The sequence below is a fragment of the Sus scrofa genome, chromosome 17, assembly GCF_000003025.6.
Source record: "Sus scrofa isolate TJ Tabasco breed Duroc chromosome 17, Sscrofa11.1, whole genome shotgun sequence".
In the NCBI taxonomy this organism is placed as follows: Eukaryota; Metazoa; Chordata; class Mammalia; order Artiodactyla; family Suidae; genus Sus; species Sus scrofa.
In genome coordinates, this window is record NC_010459.5 from 17,040,554 (window position 1) to 17,060,940 (window position 20,387).

The 20,387-nt window shown below is 41.1% G+C and overlaps 1 protein-coding gene across 4 annotated transcripts in view; it reads left to right on the forward strand.

Annotated features, from left to right (window-relative positions):
- Positions 1 to 20,387, forward strand: part of PLCB1 (phospholipase C beta 1) — a 738,118-nt gene that overhangs the window by 33,357 nt on the left and 684,374 nt on the right. Inside the window, exon 1 of one of the 4 annotated variants that reach the window (XM_021077403.1) lies at positions 19,659 to 19,882. The exons of the other annotated variants lie outside the window; for them this stretch is intronic. The gene's annotated coding sequence lies outside the window, so the exon portion shown is untranslated. Of the gene's footprint in view, positions 1 to 19,658; positions 19,883 to 20,387 lie in introns of those variants that run through there. 4 annotated transcript variants of the gene reach the window in all.

A 20,387-nucleotide genomic window follows, 5' to 3' on the forward strand; every position in this document is an offset into this window, starting at 1 on the left:
CCCAAATTGTTTGATCCTACTGATGAGGTTCTTGTCAATTTTTATATTAAATCATCAAGACAAGCCCTCTTTTGCCTTCTGATAAAATAAATGGAGCTGGACAGTTGAATTCTTCAGCATTTACCCCAATAAAAATAGACTAAAATAAAAATACGATTATTTTCCATTTTTCACATTTAACTTTATTTTATTTAAGTTATTTTAAAAGGCAAAAACATAGGAAGTTCCCGTTGTGGCTCAGTGGTAACAAGCCCAACTAGTATCTCTGAGGATGTGGGTTCGATCCCTCACCTTTCTCAGTGGGTTAAGGATCCCTCTTTGTCATGAGCTGTGGTGTAGGTTGCAGATGTGACTTAGATCCTGTGTTGCTGTGGCTGCGGCTGTGGCTGTGGCCAGCAGTTGTATTTCTGATTAGACCCCTAGCCAGGGAACTTCCATATGCCACAGGTATGGCCCTAAAAAGCAAAAAAAAAAAAAAAAAAAAAAAAGCAAAAAAAAAAAAAAGACAAAACATAAATTTTAAACAACCGATTTATTGGGAAGTTAGTTTCACATTATAACTAAGGCTTTTTTCATATTCACTAATTCAGTTGGCACATATCTTTTAATTACTGTTATTGTTATCACCGTTATCATCATAACCAGTGATAGAAACCACATGTATAGTGTTTTCTACATGCCAGGCACTGCTCTAATACGTGTGCATGTGCACATCTGTGCATGCACACACGCACACACCCTCTTTCTCTCTTACCTAATCATTTCCATGAACCTGTGAGGCCAGGGCTCACAGAGCTGGTTTCATCCCCATTTCCAGGTCAGGACATTGATGTGCACACGCAGGTTGGGTAATGACCCCTCGTCATGCAGTTCATTAATAGAACCCAGGCAATCTGGCTGTGTGTCCTAGCTCTTAACTTTTTGCTTTTGAAAGAAGCTGTTTAATTTATAAAGTTAGATTTCTCTGTGAGATGTATTTCCCTTAGATTTGTTGGAAAAGAAACCTCAGCAGGCATGTTGCACATGCAAGGAAAAGGCAAATGACATGAAGTGATTCTCAGCTTGGGCTGGACATGGAAACATTGAAGTCACCTAGGGAGCTTGAAAAATGCTGATGCCCATACCCCACTCCAGAGTGTCTGATTTAATTGCTTTGGGGTGCAGTCAGGGCATTAGATACTGATGATGATTTTGGAAGGCTCCTCATTTGATAATCATGTGCAGCCCAGGTGAACACCTACAGGAAGCAAGGTGACATCACAAATCACTTTCGTGAACTTCCTTAGGCGTGGCACTCACTTCACTCCCTTTCCTATCAGTGGCCTCATTTCAATTAGAAGTCAGACTCAACTTGAGCACACAGAGGCCCTACAAGACTCTGAATTATTTAACTATGATTGAATAACATTCCCTATGCTATACTTAGGAAGGCAGAAAAGTACTAGCATTTTCTAGAAAGATTCTCAGTACCCATTTTTGAATCAAAATAGATATTTACGTTGTGTTCTGTTGATTAAAAGTCATTTAATTTTCCATTCCCTGAATGTCCCAGGTGTTCGCTCTTTGTTTTATTCTTACCAGAAACGTGTTCGGCACTCAGGTCCTGTTTATTACCTTTTCTGTTTATGTTTTCTGACCCTCTGTGAAACGAAGTGACTGTTTGAATTCCACATTTAAATAGCCGCACGTTTGAATAAGCTAATGTGGTTTTTAAAATGATTCTCTGTAATTATTTTGTTTGCTATCTTAAATTTGTATTGTGGATACCAAAGCGGGTATCATCTTGGTAAATTATAACATCATATCATTTTAAAAATTAATTTGTAGGAATCCTTCCTTTATTGACATATAAACCCAGCAGGGACATGAGAGAGAGTCAAGTCATATACAGATCAAACAGGAAACTTGTGATATAATCCCATCTACATGATAAATTGGAGTGGTAAAATTCATGTTTCTCACAGTTCCTGCCGTGGCACAGTGGGTTAAGGTTCTGGCATTGTCCCTGTGCTGGTGTGGATTTGATTCTCACCTCATGCAGTGGGTTAAGGATGTGGTGTTGCTGCAGCTGTGGTGTAGGTCACAGCTCTGGCTCAGATTTGATCCCTTGGCCCAGGAACTTCCATATGCCGCAGGTGTAGCCAAAAAAAAAAAAAAAAAAAAAAAAAAATCGTGTTTCTCCCATAAGAATTTTTGGTTCTCACTTCTGTTTTCCCTAGGAACATGGATTGTAATGAGAATGATTTTGCATGGGATTTCTCTTTAGTGTTGTGTGCGGTGAACAGTGCCTGTGTTTGAAGTGAATGCCTCAATGATAAGTTTTATGGGGCAGAACTAGTTGCTATGCTAAGAAACTAAGGGCTGTGCTGATATCCATAATGGGTTCTATTTTTAGATGAACATGTGCTTCTATAACGTGGCTTCATTATGCAAGAAGCCGGTGGTTTCAGTGCCACATGTGAATATTGAGACCTTCAGTGATCAGAGGAGATGGAACTTGTGCCCGTGAAATTTTCCTCTGTTTTAGCCCTTACATATTTCATGACAAGAAGGAAAGATTAAAAACAAAACAAACAGATTAACATATACACACTGCCATATATAAAATAGATAATCAGGAAGGACATACTGTATAACACAGGGAACTATACTCAATGTTTTGTAATAACCTAGAACGGACAAGAATCTGAAAAATTATATACATATATATGTGTGTAACAGAATTACTTTGCTGTACACCTGAAACTAACACTAGATTGTAAACCAAATATACTTCAGTAAACAAAATTCTAAAACAATTTCAGCTTTATGGTATTTGTAGGGTGAGTTCTTCTAGCAGCTGACGCCAAGATAGAGATCCAAGTTCAAGTAGGTTATTTGGAAGGTGGCCCCAGGCAGTGTGGACACAGCAGTGGGAAAGTGAGGCAGGCAGGGGGAGGCTGCCCAGAAAGGGTAGATTGTCACATGGTTTACACTCTGGGCAATGGAAGCTCCATCCCTCTGGGGAGCTCTGGGGAATAGTATGGAACACACCTCAGAATTATCCCAACAGAGGGCCAAGAGGGCTGTGGTACTTAGCTACTAGTTCCCGCCTGTCAGTGTTTGAGGGCAGCTCTTCCCCACACTATTAAATTCTCAGTACTTCTGCCAGCCCCTCTCAATGACCAGGGGTCCTCCAGACTAATGGCCCCAGGCTTCAAGAAAGCCCTCAGACATAGTTGCAGCTGGAAGCTGTCAGAGGGCAGACAAGAGAACACATAGCCACCAGCAACAGCTACCCTGAAGGCTTTAATTTTCAGGTCAGACTTATTACCTCTCTACTACAGTTGCAAATAGGAGGTGAAACCCATTCCCAGGCAGACATCTTGCTTGGCTTGCACAAGAGGTTAACATGTAAAGGCCAACATGAAAAAATTATGGGGGTTCATAAAAATCTGAATTTCTCAGAAAATCAGAAGGCCTGCCAGCACAAGTTGACACACCCTCATGACCATGTTTGTCCACCTGCTCCAGACAGGGCGTGTGGTATCCAGGAGGCCACAGTCCTCACCAGGCCAGCCCGCCTACTTCACTGACATGATTCCTTGGGCTCATTTCGACTTTTAAGTAGAAATTATCAGACCTCTGTGGCAACATCCTTTTCTGGAAGCCTCAATAAGCTCATGATTACAAAGCTTCCTATGGAATGAAGTCCATTCTGTCACAATGGGCCTGTTGGGCTGCTGTGGTGTAAAGACTGATTTTACAGCAGAAAAATGGCTCAAGGTCAGCAAATCCAGGCCCTGCTCATAACTGCCATAAGAAAAGCAATTGATGCTCTAAGCCCATGTCTTCTCTGTGAAATATGGATTTGAAGTGTGTGAGCCCTGAGGTCACTCCGCTTTAAAAGGCTATTACTCCAAAGTGACTTTCACATGGCATTGTGCTAGGTAAAATTTATAAATATGACTCCTTGGCAAATGATTTTGTGTGGAATTAGGCCATTAATCTATGGGAAATAAAAATGGTGGGCTCTGGGGCACCAAGGAGAATGACTTCCCCTTGCGGAATGAACGGGATTAGCTTCATCCCCAGCTCAAGGCAAAGGGCACTGACTGGTTTAGCCAACTAGTGTAACCAACCCTTTCCCCATGGTAGAGTTGTACTGCCCAGTACAGTAGCCTCTAGATGAATGTTGCTTTTTAACATTTAAATTGTAATTAATTAAAATAAAATAAAATAAGAAATGCATTTCCTTAGCCACGCTAGCCACATTTCATGTGCTCAGTAGCGACCACTGGACAAGTAGAGTTAGAGAACGTTTCCGTCGCTAACGGGAAGTTCTATTGGACATCACTGCGTAGAGATTGGATTAGGAGTCTGTTCAGAGCCAGTGCAAAGGGTAAGTTTCTTTGACTTTTGGGGGGAAGAACCTTTATTTCTTTTGCTGGATCATGTGCTGCAAGGATATTGCATGGACTTGAATTTGTTATTTTATTCCCATGGATAGAGGTGGTGGGCTGGTTTGGATACCACTTTGGGAGCCTAATGGATTAGCTTGCCCTGCAGAAGATTCGCCAGTGAAGGACCAAATCCTCAGTGATGTCAGGAGATGCCAGATCAGACCATTTCAAATCTATGAGCTAATCAATCTCCGTGCTTGTCTAAGCTAGTTTAAGATGGGACGTTGTCCCTTTGCAGTCAAAATTGCTAACTGATACCATAGGGTAGTCACCTATTTGAAGGAAGGCAGGGACTCAGACATCTAGGATCCAGCTATATCTGGCCCTAAACATTAAAGAGAAATAAAAGAGGGGATCATATTCATGTCATCCTATCTACACACTGGCCCCAGTTCCCTATACAAGACATCATGGTTAGTTGTTTTGTGTGTTTTTCTGTGTTGGACTTTAGCTACAGGGATAGTTTTAATGGCTTCCAGCCATCACCAGGGAAGAACATGTCTTGAGAAACAGGGGAAGAGTGAGCATTTGTGCAGCAAATGAAAGTTTGTGACAACTCTGTATATTGGTCTAATAGTGTCAGTTGTACGAGAAGGGTTTCTAGGGAGGGAAAGTAGAACTTATTGGTAAACCACTGTGTCATAGACATCATGCTGAGGTGGCTTATGTAGACTATCTTGTTAATTACTCAATTGACTGATTTTTCCCATTTTTGCATTGAGGAAATGGAGCCTATGTCTAGGGTGGTTATTTCCCCAGAAGGCCAGAAGGCCCTGCCAGTCTGGAATGGAGCCCCTTCCTCTGCTCTCTTAGGATACCTCATGTTTTCCTTCACCTTGGCCCTGTTGGTGCTGGGCTGATTTTGTCTGATTCATTTTACTCGCCCAACAGAGGATGAAGTCTTTGAATTCAAGGACTCTATCCAACATGTCTGGCAGTTCTAGTCCACAGCTAGTGTATGATAATTGCTCAGTCATTGTTGGGCAAACGCATGAGATTCAGCAAGGCTCTGCCACTCATCTAAGGTTACGTACAGGCTACGGAGTGGTGGGAAGCCAAGCTGTTTGGGATCAAAGCCAATGACCTTTTTACTCTTTCTCATATGTTAACACATACCTTCTCCTTGGTGACACAATCTTCAGCTGCCCCACTCCCAGCAGTTTGTGTGACCTAATTCTTAGATCAGAGAGAGAGCACTGTTGGGCCTCTCTATATCCTTCCTGCCATGAGTCCCAGAAGCTCACTTTCACCTTCAGCAGCCCTTTCCTCCTGTTTCCTTCCTCCTTTCACTGGCTGTCCAGGCTCCGGACTTCTCAAAGACTTTATGCTAACATTTATCCTTTCTATTTCCTGTTTTGTTGATATTTCCCCTTTAACCAGATCCATACAATCAGCATTAAGCATGACAAACCTCTCCCATCTTGTAAGGAAGCTCTACACCTCCCTGACTCCAACTGGCTGCTTTTCTATTTTTCTTCTCTGCATTCACATAAGCATCATTGAAGACCTGCTTGTACTCTTTGCCTCCATTCTCACCCTTTTTTTTTTTTTTTTTTTGTCTTGTCTAGGGCCGCACCTGCAGCATATGGAGGTTCCCAGGCTAGGGGTCTAACTGGCCTGCGCCACAGCTCATGGCAATGCCAGATTCTTAACCCACTGAGCAAGGGCAGGGATCGAACCTGCAGCCTCATGGTTCCTAGTCGGATTCGTTAACCACTGCGCCACGACGGGAACTCCCATTCTCACCTTTTACCAACTTCTCAGTCCATATCAACCTGGATCCTAAACCCTTCACCCCACTCTTCTTTCGAAAGCTACTCATGGCCTCCATATTTCAACACACATTGGTCATTTTTAGCTCTCTTTGTGCTTTTGATCTTTTATCGGAATAGTATTAGAATTGTTGGTTGCCTTATTTTCCTTCAAACGTGATATTCTGGACTGCTTTGTTCTCATACATTTCCCCTTTTCCCCAACCACCCAGTTTATTTTGTTGACTCTAAGTTGCTCTCCTTCTCTACTCCCAGAATCACATCTGAACGTATAGCTTAATTTTATCATCTAGACCTAGTGGCTCCCAATTTTATATCACCGTCCATTGCCCGGTCCCTTTGATACCTGAGACCCAGCATTTCTATGGGTGGTATTGTTCTCTTCCTGCCTTCAACCCAGACCTGGTCCTGTTGGCTTATGAAAGTCACCACCCTTCAAAGTTACACCATCTGAGCCCTGGAAGTCTTCCTTTACACCTCCTTCTCCACCTTCCCTTCAAGCTCCTGGCCTTTTGCCTTTTTGTGCTCCAGTCACACTAGCCAGCTGGCCTCCCTCCCTCTCCTTCTGCTTCAAGTGTCCCCAGTGCTTTCCCTCTGCTTGGAAGATGTGTCATCAGCCTTGGCATTGCCCCCCCTCCTTTGCTTTGCCACATTTCTCACAGGTGTACAGAAATATTTTTCACATAGTTAGACAATGTCTAGCTCCCCTGTTAGCATATTGACTCAATGGGAGAGGAGTCCGAGTTGTCCTGGTCCGTGTTTAACAACTGGCTCTCCCGCTGGGAAGAATGATTTGTGGCATTTGCTGATTTCCCTCGTGTAGATACTTCCACTGTATCTGATGTCAAGCTACCGGCACATCGCCACTGAACACAGATTTGGGAAGGGAAGGACACGGTTGGCTCTCATGAGCTTGGAAGAACACTCTAGCACACCTCTGGGGTATGGTCATCCTCTCTGCACTGCTACATGTGTTATCATGACATAGAGCAGTGCTGGGCGTGTTGAAGATAGTAATTCAGTCGGAGGGTTAAATGCAGTGTCTTTATTCCATTGTAGAGATGTAGTGGTAAAAAATGCTAATGTTTCAGAAAAATGACATAAAACATATCATTTTAGAATTGAACAAGGTCTTGGTTAAGTTATCCCATCAAATCCCTTCATGTTTCTCTCTTGTAATTGAGGGTCAGGGAATGAGATCTGGCACAATTACGTTCCTCACCGGTGAAAGAACCCAGGTGAAAATGCATATTTCCTAATCGCCCATACACATTCCTTCCACACCATCATTTCCAAAAAGTTAGTTTTTTTTAATACTATTAATTGAAGTCAGGTTGTGTTATTATGTAGTGGCGTAGTTGAACATACTGTAAATAAATCTACTTTATAGAAGAAAAGACAATATTTGATTGTTCTTTATTAAATTTTAAGTTTTCTGTTAAGAGGGATTTTCCCTTTATCATTCTCCCTCCCTTAATCATTTCTTGTAGTTATTTACAGAATAAGTATATGAGTTAGTTTTTGCTGTACAACAAACCACCCCAAAACTTAGTGCCTTAAAATAACCGCCCTGTATTTCCATCACTCCTGTATGGGCTGACAGGCTGATAGAGGGTCAGGGAGACCCTTTTGCTGGTTCAGCTGGGCTCCTCTGGCATCTGGGGGAGCTGGGGGGTGTAATTTGAAGCTCCTCTGATCATCCTGGCCTCTCACGCCTGAGGCTGCAGCTGGGCTGGCTGTGCCGACTTGGATCTGGTCCATGTGATCCCTCATTCTCCCAGCTTGTCCTTGGGGTGGATCGACGGAGTTCTAAGAGGGAATGGAAGCTGCAAGGCCGTAGCGTCAAAAATTGCCATATTGGTACTCGTGCCACATTTTATATGCCAAATCAAATCATTCATAAGGTGGAGCTATAGATGCCCACTCTTGATGACAGAGTGTGCTAAGTCACATTGCAAAGAGATTTGGATACACTTAAGGGAATGATTTGTGGCTGTTGTTTTTCTTTCTTTCTTTCTTTCTTTCTTTCTTTCTTTCTTTCTTTCTTTCTTTCTTTCTTTCTTTTTCTTTTTTCTTTTTTTTGTAATCAAACTTGGAAAAGGAATTGTTTCCTCAAACCATAGAAGACTCTCTAAGAGTAAAGTGTCTCATTGGGGCAGAACTGACCAATGGCTTCCGATGCATCTTGAAATATCAAGGCAATGCTAAATACCCAGACAACTGTGTTAACTGCATACACCCAACATTAGCACCTTAGGCTGCTGTGAGGTAGGGGGTCTCTCTTCATACCCTGCACTTTGGGTCCTCCATTGACATTCAGAGATGAAAAGATCCCTGTGACTGATGGGGAAGTGGAGCCATATTCCAACCCAGCATGTGCTTGGGCAGTATCCTGCTAGCAACAGCTCCTAAAATCAGAGCATTTTTAGGTGTGTTGAGGAATGACACTGTGTGGAGACAGTTGCAACAAGAGCGGGAACTCTTAATTTTCAGGAGTATGAAGATTTATTTGCTGATAAATCTCTCAAATTTTTTTTTTCTTTTTATGGTTGTGCCTGCAGCATATGGAAGTTCCCAGTCTAGGGGTCCAATTGGAGCTGCAGCTTCAGGCCTACACCACAGCCACAGCCACAGCTGGGTCCAGGTTGCATCTGCAACAATGCCAAATCCTTAACCCACTGAGGTCGAACCTGCAGTCTCACTGCCACCATGTCGGGTTCTTAACCCACTGAGCCACAGTGGAAACTCCTAAATCTCTCAATTTTTGATGCTATTTTTTTCTCTTCCTAAATGATTTTGAAGTGATTTTTCTGTGACTGATTTAGCCTTTTTTTTTTTTAAATATTCCTGTGTTGGGAACATGGAAATAATTCAGAATCTGTAAGAACACTGGGGAAGTGGAAATTAAATCTTGGACTCTTTACTGCTGGAAAAGGATGGTAGTGAATTTTCCACAGTCAAGAGGTGGATATCATTCCAGATCTCTTCTTCTAGCCTGGCTACCACATGCATTTTTCTGGGATGAGGAACACATGAGTTTGACTGAGGGAGAGTTTGGTAGGTTTTGTCAATGAAGCATGGAAAGGGATCAGTCCTTACCCTGAGCTCATCTTTTTTTAAGCTGAGTGTGCTCCGGGAAGATGCAGGCATCAGCGTATTTCTACCCAAAGGAGCCAACAGCGCCCGCAGTGAAAGGAAGGAAGGCCATTATCTAGCAAATGTAGATTGAGTGGGGAGCCACTGAGGTTAAAACATTCACTTTATTGCCATCTCTTTATTTGCACTTTATGGAGTTAGTCCATGACCTCCATAACCATTCTTTTTGTAAGATACCCTGTGTAAGATCGTGCACTTGGAAATCCAACTCCCTGGATTCAAAACCCAGCTCAACACTGTATGTGTCTCCGAGGAAGCCATGTCAGCACTCTGAGCTCTGATTTCCTCTTCTGCAAAGTGGGAACAGTACATCTCCATCATAGGAAACTTGTGAGGATTACATGAGATCATACATCTGAAACACACACAGAGTTTATGCTCGATGCTTGCTAGCTACTTTTAGTAGAACTTTTAGTATATTTGAATATTTGAATATACATACACACACCTGTGAGCAGGCCACACTTGCTAGAGCTCATACCTGTGTGTATGTGTGTGGAGAGAGAGAACTTATGGCAGGTGTTCACATACTTCTCATTTATATTTTAAATCTTCTTTTCCCACTCAGTCGGATCTAAAAGTTGGGGTCCCCAAGGGATGCCAGTGTCTTAGGTTTCAGATGTAACTCCTGAGTGAGTGTAGATTTGGGGGCTATCAAAGCATCCATGCATTCAGCAGACTCCCCAGAGCTCTGGCGTCTGGATCCAGATGCCTGAACTCAGGGGGACATGGGGCATGTGATCTGCATCAGTGGATGTTAGGAATGGAAGCCTGAGGGGGAGAAGATGGCATGTCAGTCACACCAAGAATCTGGACAAGCCCAACAAGTGCAATGGCCAAGTGGGCCCTGGGGAATGAATTAAATTCTCTGTGTTTTTGGAAATGGGATCCATGTTGGATTTCTCTTTCCATCTCTGGCAGCTTTCAGCAAGGCTTTTTATATTAAAGAATGGGGCTAAGGTCTCAATCAAGGTGGCCTGAGGCAGCTAGAGGGCACAGACTTATCCCCTCTACCGGTCTGTGCCCACCTGGTTGTTCCACCCCGACTCCCTGGGTGCCCATCCCTTTTGAGTGCCTATGATATAGGCACAACTCTTCCTTGTCGCAGCTGAGCTCTAGCAAGTGTGGCCTGCTCAAATCAGTAAATTATTTTATTTACCTTGGACAAATAGAAAATCTTACTGACTCTGGAGAAAAGATGGCGTGTATTTCTTTTCTTGTATATCAAAGCTTAATGTGGCTCCAGTTGGGTATACAAAACACATGTAATAAACTCTTTTTTTTTTTTTTTTGGCTGCTCTGTGGCACATGGATTTCCCAGGCCAGGGATCAGATCCTAGCCATAGTTGCCACCTTAGCCATAACTATGGCAACACCAGATCCTTAACCCACTGTGCCAGGCCAGGGATTGAACCTGTGCCCCACAGCTCCCAAGATGCTACCGATCCTGTTGTGCCACAGTGGAGTGTAAAAACAGAGGTGTATAGCACAGGGAACTATATCCAATCTCTTGGGATAGACCATGTTGGAAGAGAATATAAGCAAGGGAAGGTATATATATATATATATATATATGACTGGGTCACTTTGCTGTACTGAAGAAACTGGTGCAACATTGTAAATCAACTATGCTCTAATAAAAATAAAAAAAAAACAGAGGTAAGAGGGGGAAGCATTTGGAAGTATAACTTTGCAGTAAATCGCAGTTTCATTCAAATGTTAATGGGAAAATTGGAATAGGAAATAATATCATTTACAAATTTATTTTAAATTGTATTATTTTTAGTCTTGCAAGGTCTGAGTGGGATAAAAGAGTGTAATGGCTTAGGACTTCATAGGAAAACAAATCAATACATCAGTAGGAAGTAGGTAATGCAGTAGGCATTATGCTAAGTTCTGCTTTCTGACCTGCAAGAAGCATATTATATTAAAAGGGTGAGCTAAGTACATAGAATCCAGGCAGCCTTTAATCTCTGACTTTATGTGGACATAAAAGCCATGAATAGAAACTTGATTCTAAGAAAAACAAAGGAGCCCTGAATCTCTTAAGCTGAGCCATCTGAAATTGCCATAATTGTAGGTCAAAAATGGTCAAATAGGGGCAGTTTCACTTAGTTCAACAAGCCATTTATTAGAGCAAATGTTACTTTTGCTAAATTGGCCATCTGATGATGACAGTGTTGAGCCAACACTGATGCAGCAAATAGTGTAACTTTGTCTATTGTTGGATGTGACTTTATTCTAACACATTAGTATACAGGGCAACATTTCATTAATAATAGGAGAGAATACACTACTTTTAAGAATCTGTATAGGCTCCTCATATTTCATTATTTGGATGTAATTGAGCACAAGCATAGCTTTTGCTTAAGAAGTCAGCTTCAAATTTGAGTTCACAGAAAACAGGCTTGGAATAAGCTTCCCACATATTTATCATTTTATTTGCTCACAAGTTATGTTCTCTTTTTGTTGTGTAGGAGATGAACTGATTTAGGTTGCTTCTTATTCATTATAGGTTGGCAGCTATAGACACCTGCTTGAGTTTGAATCTTAGCTGTCTAACTTGTGAGCTGTGTGACTTTGAGCAAGTGACTTAACTGACCTGTACCTCAGTTTTCACACATATAAAAAAAGATGGGAGTTCCCTTGTGGCTCAATGGGTTAAGGATCTGGTGTTGTCACTGCAGCAGTTTAGCTTGCTACTGTGATGTGGGTTTTATCGCTGGCCCAGGAACTTCCACATGCCGTGGGTATAGCCAAAAAAAAAAAAAAAAAAAAAAAAAAAAAAGGATCCTAATAGCTCTTCCTCAAAAGAAATACAAGGGAGTAGTACATGATATTTAGATCAGTGCTTCCATACTGGAAGTATGTGTGTTTATTATGATTATTTTTCATTAAAGTCTTTTTTATGAGACTCATGTACCTGGGCTGTCTGGAGAGTGACTAGTTGCCCTTTGGAATGAGAAGCTCTAGATTCTCCTGTAGACCAGAAATTCATCTATGAGGAGTGTGACTTTGTCAATATAAAGTCCACACAAGTTGATGAGCCTAGAGGGTGGGGTTTCCTTAATCAGTTGACATTTAGTGACAGTGGGTAGATGAAGTAGTAAACTGCTTCGAGTGTTCATGCATCTGGGAACCAGGCCACCTGCTGTTGCCTTAGGTATGTTGTAGGGTAATTTCTTTGCAGGTGTGTTCTTTCTCACAAAGCAATCAGTGCTGGTTGGGTCTATTTACTATGTGCCTGTGCATCCTGTTATTCATTTCTGTATTCAGCACAGTTTCGCTGAGCACCTACTAAGTGCCAGGCACTAGGTTCTTCTGGATAATACACAACCACCTGATTGGCATCATAAGTCAGGCGCCATGCTAGCAATTGTGCTGAGAGCCCTGGGAAGAGCTGGGAGCAGGGATAGTGAAGGTGTGAGTGCTCAAGAAGGCATCTCTGAAAAGCTGAGTTGTTTTTCTTAAATTAATTATTTTTTTGTTTCTTGACAATTTATTAAAGTATAATTGATTTACAGTATTGTGCCAGTTTCTGCTGTGTAGCACAGTGACCAAGTCATGATCCACGCACATTTCTTTTCTTCTACTATCCTCCATCATGGTGTATCCAAAGAGATTGGTTATAGTTCCCTATGTTATATAGCAGGACCTCATTGCTTATCTGTTCTAAGTGTAAGAGTTTGCAAGAAAAACTGAGTTTTTGATTAGAGATTTAAAGGAGTTGGAGCACAAGCCAGGTACAATCCGAAGGAAGAATACTGTAGGCAAAAGAATTAGTAAGTGTGAAGGTGGGTGACTTCTGGGATCATTTGATGAACAGAAAGATGACCATTTGGCTGGAGCAGAGCAAGTGGGAGATGAGGCAGCAATGGGAGACTGTCAGAATGGTCACTATAAGGCAAGGGCAAATTATGTTGGGTTTTATAGACCATTTTAAGGACTTTGGATTTTTACTGAATGACGTCTGAAGCCATTATAAAGTTTTGAACTAAACATATGTCATATGTAGGTTTGTGTTTCAAAAAGAATTCCTATGCCTTCTGCTTTGAACAAGAAGGTGTAGATTCCTGTCTTTCTGCTCTTTTCCACCAAATACAACATAAATCCTGGAAGTAATGCAAGAGGCAGCCAGAAGAGAACTCTGGACAGGTGCTGAGAGGAAGGAAACTGGTTTGTGACATCAGGACCAGAGGGCCAACGCAGTGACAGTAGGGCATCTCCTGTTCTTCCCAAACGGCAGAAGAAGGTGACCCGGGCCCCATGTTACATTTCACGGCCCCTGACATAGTACCATGAGGTGACCCAGGGAAGCTCCTTCCTTTCAGGGATCTAGTGGAAGTCCTTCCACTGTCGCCAGGAGAACCTGGCACTGCTGCCAAGGGGGACCAGAGGGGATCTCTGCTAACAACAGAGGCAAGGAGGAATTCTCTCCCTCCCCACGAGGCCTGGAGCTCTTCTCTTTCAAGTGACTCAAGGAGGGGGTGGCTGGTGGCACCAGCAAAAGGGAACCCATTACAACAAGCAGCCTGGCCTAGGAGATCCCTTGTCCCACCCTGGGACACTGGAACTGATGGATGGTACTGGGAGGAGGGATTCCACTGAAGGGCACACTTGGTCTGGGATGTCTGTTTGTCCCCACAGGCCTGAAGCTCCCCTCTCTGGGGATCTGGACCAATGAGTCAAGCTGCTCCTGTCTCTTCAGGCACAAGGACCTGGGGAAGCCCCTGCAGTGTCACATAAACTCAGCAGACTGCAGTAACACAGTAAAGGCTCTGAAAATTAACCTGTCGTTGGAACCGTAAAATTCCACCAGGACCCTTATGATAAACTACATAGGGTTATTGACTGATAGAATAAAAGATGCGAATAGGGTTCAGAGTCTTCTAACATGATAGACAAAATGCTCAGGATACAATTGACAACTGCCCATCCTACCAAGAACCAGGAAAATGAAAACTTGAAGGAGAAAAGACAATCAAAGGATGCCAACACCAAGGTGAATCAGAGGTCGGAATTGTCTGATAAGGATTTTAAAGTAGCTGGGATAAAATTACTTCAGCAATCAATTAAAAATTATTTTAGAACACATGCAAAAATAGAAAACCTCAGCAAAGAATTAGACATTTTAGAAAAGAACCAAATGGAAATGATAAAACTGAAAAAATGCAGTAATAAAACAGACAAACGTATATTGAAATAGCCATTATACATATATTTTAATAGCCAGGCAATCACTGTGAAAACTGTACAAAGATATCCACTTAAAAAAAAGTTTTAGGGAGTTCCCTTGTGGAGCAGCAGGTTAAGGATCCAGAGTTGTCACGGTAGTGACTCAGATTGCTGCTGTGGGATGGGTTCAGTCCTTGGCCCAGGAATTTCCACATGGCTTGGGCACAGCCCCTCAAATATGTTAGATATGAATAAATGTGGAATCCTAAAAAGTGTTTAAGTAACTTCCAAGAAGGTGAGAAAAGCAGAATAGTGGAGCAAGAACCAAAGTAAACAAATAGAAAACAAATAATAAAATGGCAGAGTTAAACTCTGACATATTAATAATTAACTCAAAGTGCTAGCATAGAAAACCTGGAAACAAATCCACAAAAATATGCAGAATTGATTTTGACAAGATACAAAGCCATTTTAATAGAAGAAAAATAATCTTTTAACAAATGATGTTGGAGAAATTGGACATCCATAGATGGTAAGTAAATAAGTACGTAAATAAGTAAATAAATATTCAACATGGCCTTATCGTTGACACAGAAATGAACACAAATGGATTATGAACATAAATGTAAATAATAAAATTATAAATCTTAGGGAAAAAAACAAGAAAATTTTTGCACCTAGTACTAGGTGAAGAATTCTTCAACTTGCCACTGAAAACATGATACATTGAAAAAAAAAAAATGGATCTTACTAGAATTAAGATCTCTTGCTCTGTGAAAGATTCTGAAAAGAGGATTATAAAACAAGCTATAGGAGGAGGTCCAATCATGGCTTAGCAGTAATGAACTCAACTAGTATCCTTGAGGATGTGGGTTCGATCCCTGGCCTTGCTCAGTGGGTTAAGGATCCAGCATTGCCATGAGATATTGTGTAGGTCGCATACCCGGCTTGGATCTCATGTTGCTGCGGCTGTTGTGTAGACCAGGTGCTGAAGCTCCCATTCAACCCCTAGCCTGGGAATTTCCATATGCCACAAGTGTAGCCCTGAAGAAAAAAAAGAAGAAGAAGAAAAATCAAGCTATGGACTGGACTGGGAGGAAGTTTTTCACATCACATATTTGACAAAGGACTTTTATGTAGAATATATAAAGAACCCTTAACTCAAGTTAAAAAAGCAAAACAGGAGTTCCCATCGTGGCATAGCAGAAATGAATCTGACTAGCATTCATGAGGATGTAGGTTTGATTCCTGGCCTCACTCAGTGGGTTAAGGATCCAGCGTTGCTGTGGCTGTGGGGTAAGCCAGCATCCACAGCTCTGATTCAACCCCTAGCCTGGGAACCTCCATATGCCGTGAGTGTGGCCCTAAAAGACAAAACAAACAAACCTGAATGATCCAATTAGAAAATGGACAGAAAAACATACAGATAATCCACCACAGAAGATACACAGATGACACATAAGCATATGAAAAAAATGTTTGCCATTATTGACTATCAGGGAAATGCAAATTAAAATTCCAATAAGGTATGGAAGGTCTCTTGTGACACAGAAGGTTAAAGATCCAGCATTGCTGTAGCTTGTAGCTCAGGTTGCAGCTGCAAGGTGGGTTTGATCCCTGGCCTGGGAACCTCCACATGCCACAGGTGTGGCCAAAAATAAAATTCTGATAACATGACTATGTACCTTTAAGGATGGTTAAAATGAAAATGGTGACATTACCAAATGCTGGCAAGGATATGGATCCTGGGTCATTCCTACATTGCTGATAGGAATGTAAAAACTGGTGCAGAATTTTGGAAAACTGGCAGCTTCTCTTACAACTTCCACATAACTACCATTGAACATAGCAATATCTTGAGCATTTATTCCAGAAAAATGAAAATGTACATCTACAAAAAAACCCTGTCTACGAATGTACATAGAAGCTTTATTCAAAATAGCCCCAAACCGAAAACATCCCAGATGTCTTTCAGTAAGTGAATAGTTAAATGAATGGTGGTACTTCCAGATCATGCAATAATACTCAGCAATAAAAAGGAATGAATTATTGGTGCACACAACAACCTGGATAAAGCTCTAGGTTGCTGAGTGGACAAAGCTGTTCCAAAAAGATTATGTAATGTGTAATACCATTTACATAAGTGTTTTGCAATGACATTTTAGAAATGGGGAGTGTATTTCTGGCTGCTCAGTGTTAGTGGTGCGAGGGAGGTTGGTGGTGACAAAAAGAGTGACATGAGGGTTCCTTGTGATGATACTGTTCTGTATCTTGACCGTGGTGGTGGATCCACCATCACATATGGTTTATCATGTGAACTTGCATATGATGAAACCATATAGAATTATATACACATACACATGCATACGTAAATACACATACACCAGTGAGTACAAATAAAACTGGGGGAATCTGAATTGGATCAATGGATGGTATCACTGTCAAATCCTGTTTGTGATATTTCACTGTATTTTGCATGATAGTACCATTAGGGGAAACTGTATGGGGTACTTGGGAGCTCTCTATATTATTTTTTATGTGTGCATTTGAATCTATAATAATCTCAATAAAATTTTTAATGCAATAAAGAAACAAACTCATGGACTTGGAGAATAGACTTGTTATGGCCAAGGGGAAGGGGAAGGAAGTGGGATGGACTGGGAGTTTGGGGTTAGTAGATGCAAACTATCACATTTGAGGTGAATAAGCAATGAGATCGTGCTCTATAGCAAAGAGAACTGTTTTCTAATCACTTGTGATGGAACATGATGGAGGATAACGTGAGAAAAGGAATGTCTGTATGTGTGTAGCTGGGTCACTTTGCTATACGGCAGAAATTGACAGAACATTGTAAATCATAATAAAAAATTTTTAAAAATTTAATGAAATAAAAATATCACCCAAAGTAGAACCTGAAGTTTTTCAGTAATAGCCTCGATCTCAGGACATCTTTCCACAGAAATGATAGAGCTAAGTCTCCTTTTTTGAGGGGTTTTTCATACTGTGATATTATAACGACTCCATTCTCAAGAATTAGTATGATGTTCACAGGAAAAGAACTCATCGCTCATCAGTAAATGTTAGTTGTTATATCACACTAATGTACAAACGATGGACACTTAATTTTCTGGGTGTTGTTTACATTGTAGTAAATTAATTCAAATATATGACTGCTATGAGAGAGATGATTCTGGACTATATGGACTTATGTTCCTATGCCAGGCTGCTACTTCCTCCTATAAAACATGAGGTTAGAGATTACCAACTCTAAACTCTGCTTATGAAGAGTGCCATGTAGTGCCCAAGTATTATTTTTCTTATCCTTATTATGGTTATTATCATATTTTATCTCTTATAGGAATATGAATATAGGATAAAATTTTGGGCATGTACAGAATACTCTGTAAATGCATATTTCTAGGACTGTACCAGAAGCTGGTTGAATTTGGAAAATGGGTGAGTAGTAGGCCCAAAATGAGAAATACCAAGGGTGTGTGATATACTTTCTGAAATCCACAGTCTGCCTCATTAAATTTTTTTGTTGTCGTTTCTCTTCTTTATCCCAAGTGAGAATTTAAGGTAGCTTATAGAATATATAGTATCCAGAATAACAATAAATGAGGCTAAAGCCACTGGTAATACTGGATTGATTAAATCATGGTACTTATAAACATTGTAGCCCTAAAATTCATGTTATTGACGAGTCATTAGTGCAATGGAAAACTGTATCATACATTAAATTTTATAAATGAACTTTTATTTTTACATGTTGTATATATCTCAATAATGTATAAATGTGTATATATATATATATATATAAAAAGAAGAAAAGAAAAAGACTAGAAAAAACTAGAAAGTTTGGGCTGCCATAACAATAATACCATGGACAGGGGTGGCTTAAACATAGCATTTATTTCTTACCATTTTGAAAGCTGGACATCCAAGGTCAAAGTGCTAGCGTGATTGGGATATTGGTGAAGGTTTTCTTCCTGGTTTATGGCCATCTTCCTGCATCCTCACATGGCAGAGAAAGAGAGAGAGAAAGTGAGTTCTCTCCCGTTTCTCCTTACAAGGTTCCCCCCTCATTACACAATTGCCTTCCAAAGGCTCCTCTCATCTTGTTGGGGCTTAAGGTATCAATTACCTACATTTTGCAGACACAAACATTCAGTCCATAGCGATATGACAGAATGTTAGCAGTTACCAGTAATGGTGCTAGAAGGAAAATGGGTGCAATTAATTTTCTTTTTTATGCCATTCACATTCAGACTTTTTTTTTTTTTTTTTCTTTCTATGGTCACACCCATGGCATATGGATGTTCCTGGGCAGGGGATCAAATAGGAGCTGTTGTTGACACTATACCAAGCCACAGTGACACTAGATCAGAGCCTCATCTGCAACCTACACTGCAGCTTGTGGCAACACTGGATCCTTAACCCACTGAGCAAGGTCAGGGATTGAACCTGCAACCTCATGGACACTATGTTGAGTTCTTAACCCACTGAGCCACAATGGGAACTCCCCAGGCTTTCTTCTGATGACTATATTAATTTTGAAACCATAAACTGATAAAAGAGGGTTTCTTTTTATTCCTTTTAGGGAAAATATCAGAGCAGAGAGAAAACTAGGATATAAGAAAAAAAAAAAAGAGATGAAGTCAGAGGTATAGCTACTATACCAAAAAGGGCCCACATAATAATGCAAAGAGATTTACAGTTTGACCCTGAGTTTTCTAGCAGCACATGCAAAGATTCTCAGTGTTGACTAGAGCAAGTAGACTAGCTATTCAGAAGTTTGATGGCATCCATAGCTAAAAATATAACTGCCATTGATACTGACACCTAAGAGTTTTCTCCAGTGTGCTCCTATAAAAAAGATGATTGCCATCTCTTCTTTTACTGAATGATGACTGCAGTGACATCTCTAAGACACTGAAGCAATAGCATTCACAGGGTTTGTCTCACATCATTCTGAAACATAAGTCAAAAGCTACTCAGTACTAGCAGTTCTAGGAGAAATAAACCAAGGGAACCAGATATAGAGTAGCTATACTGTTGAGGAGGATTTGGAGCCTCAATTTTTCCCTTCCCTCTCTCTACACCTCTTTGTAATTTCACTGTGTACCTCTTGCCATAAAAAGGTGGAGATTATTAACTCACTCCTTGGAATTGGGCTGGCCTTGTAACTTTCTTTGTCCAATAGAATGTGGTGGAAGTGATGGGTTGTCTTATCTGAGCCTAGGCTTCAAGAGCTCTGTTGTGCTTCTGTTTCTTCCTCTGTTAAGAGGACAAGCTCATGTGAGCCTGAGAGAAGCCAGAAGACCACGTGGAACAGAGGTGAGTTATATGAGACTATCTGGCTCTCACTTGACTTGCTAGTTGATCGCATGGGCCTGAGCAAGGCAAGCTGAGTTCAGCTGAGGCTGGCCCAGAAGAGCAGGACTGTTGATTGGGTCTGCACCCTCATAAGCAAAGATAGATGTTTACTCTATGCCATTGAAGTTTTGTAGTTGTTTGTTATGCACCATTATTGTGGGAATAGATAACAGATATATCTGGCTTCATCCATTATAGAGAAAGAGATGGATTATATAGGCTTTGGGGTTCCAGTTCTGGTTCTGCATTTAACTGGATATGTAACTTTCAGCAAATATTTTAACCTCTCTAAGTGGCATATATAAAATGGAAAAAAGGAGTAGCCATTGTGGTACTGCAGGTTAAGGATATGGCATCACCCAGCTGTGGTGTTGGTCATATCTGCAGCTTGGAGTCGATCCCTGGCCTGGGAATTTACATATGCTCTGAGTGTGGCCAAAATAAAATAAAATGGGAAAAAAAATTA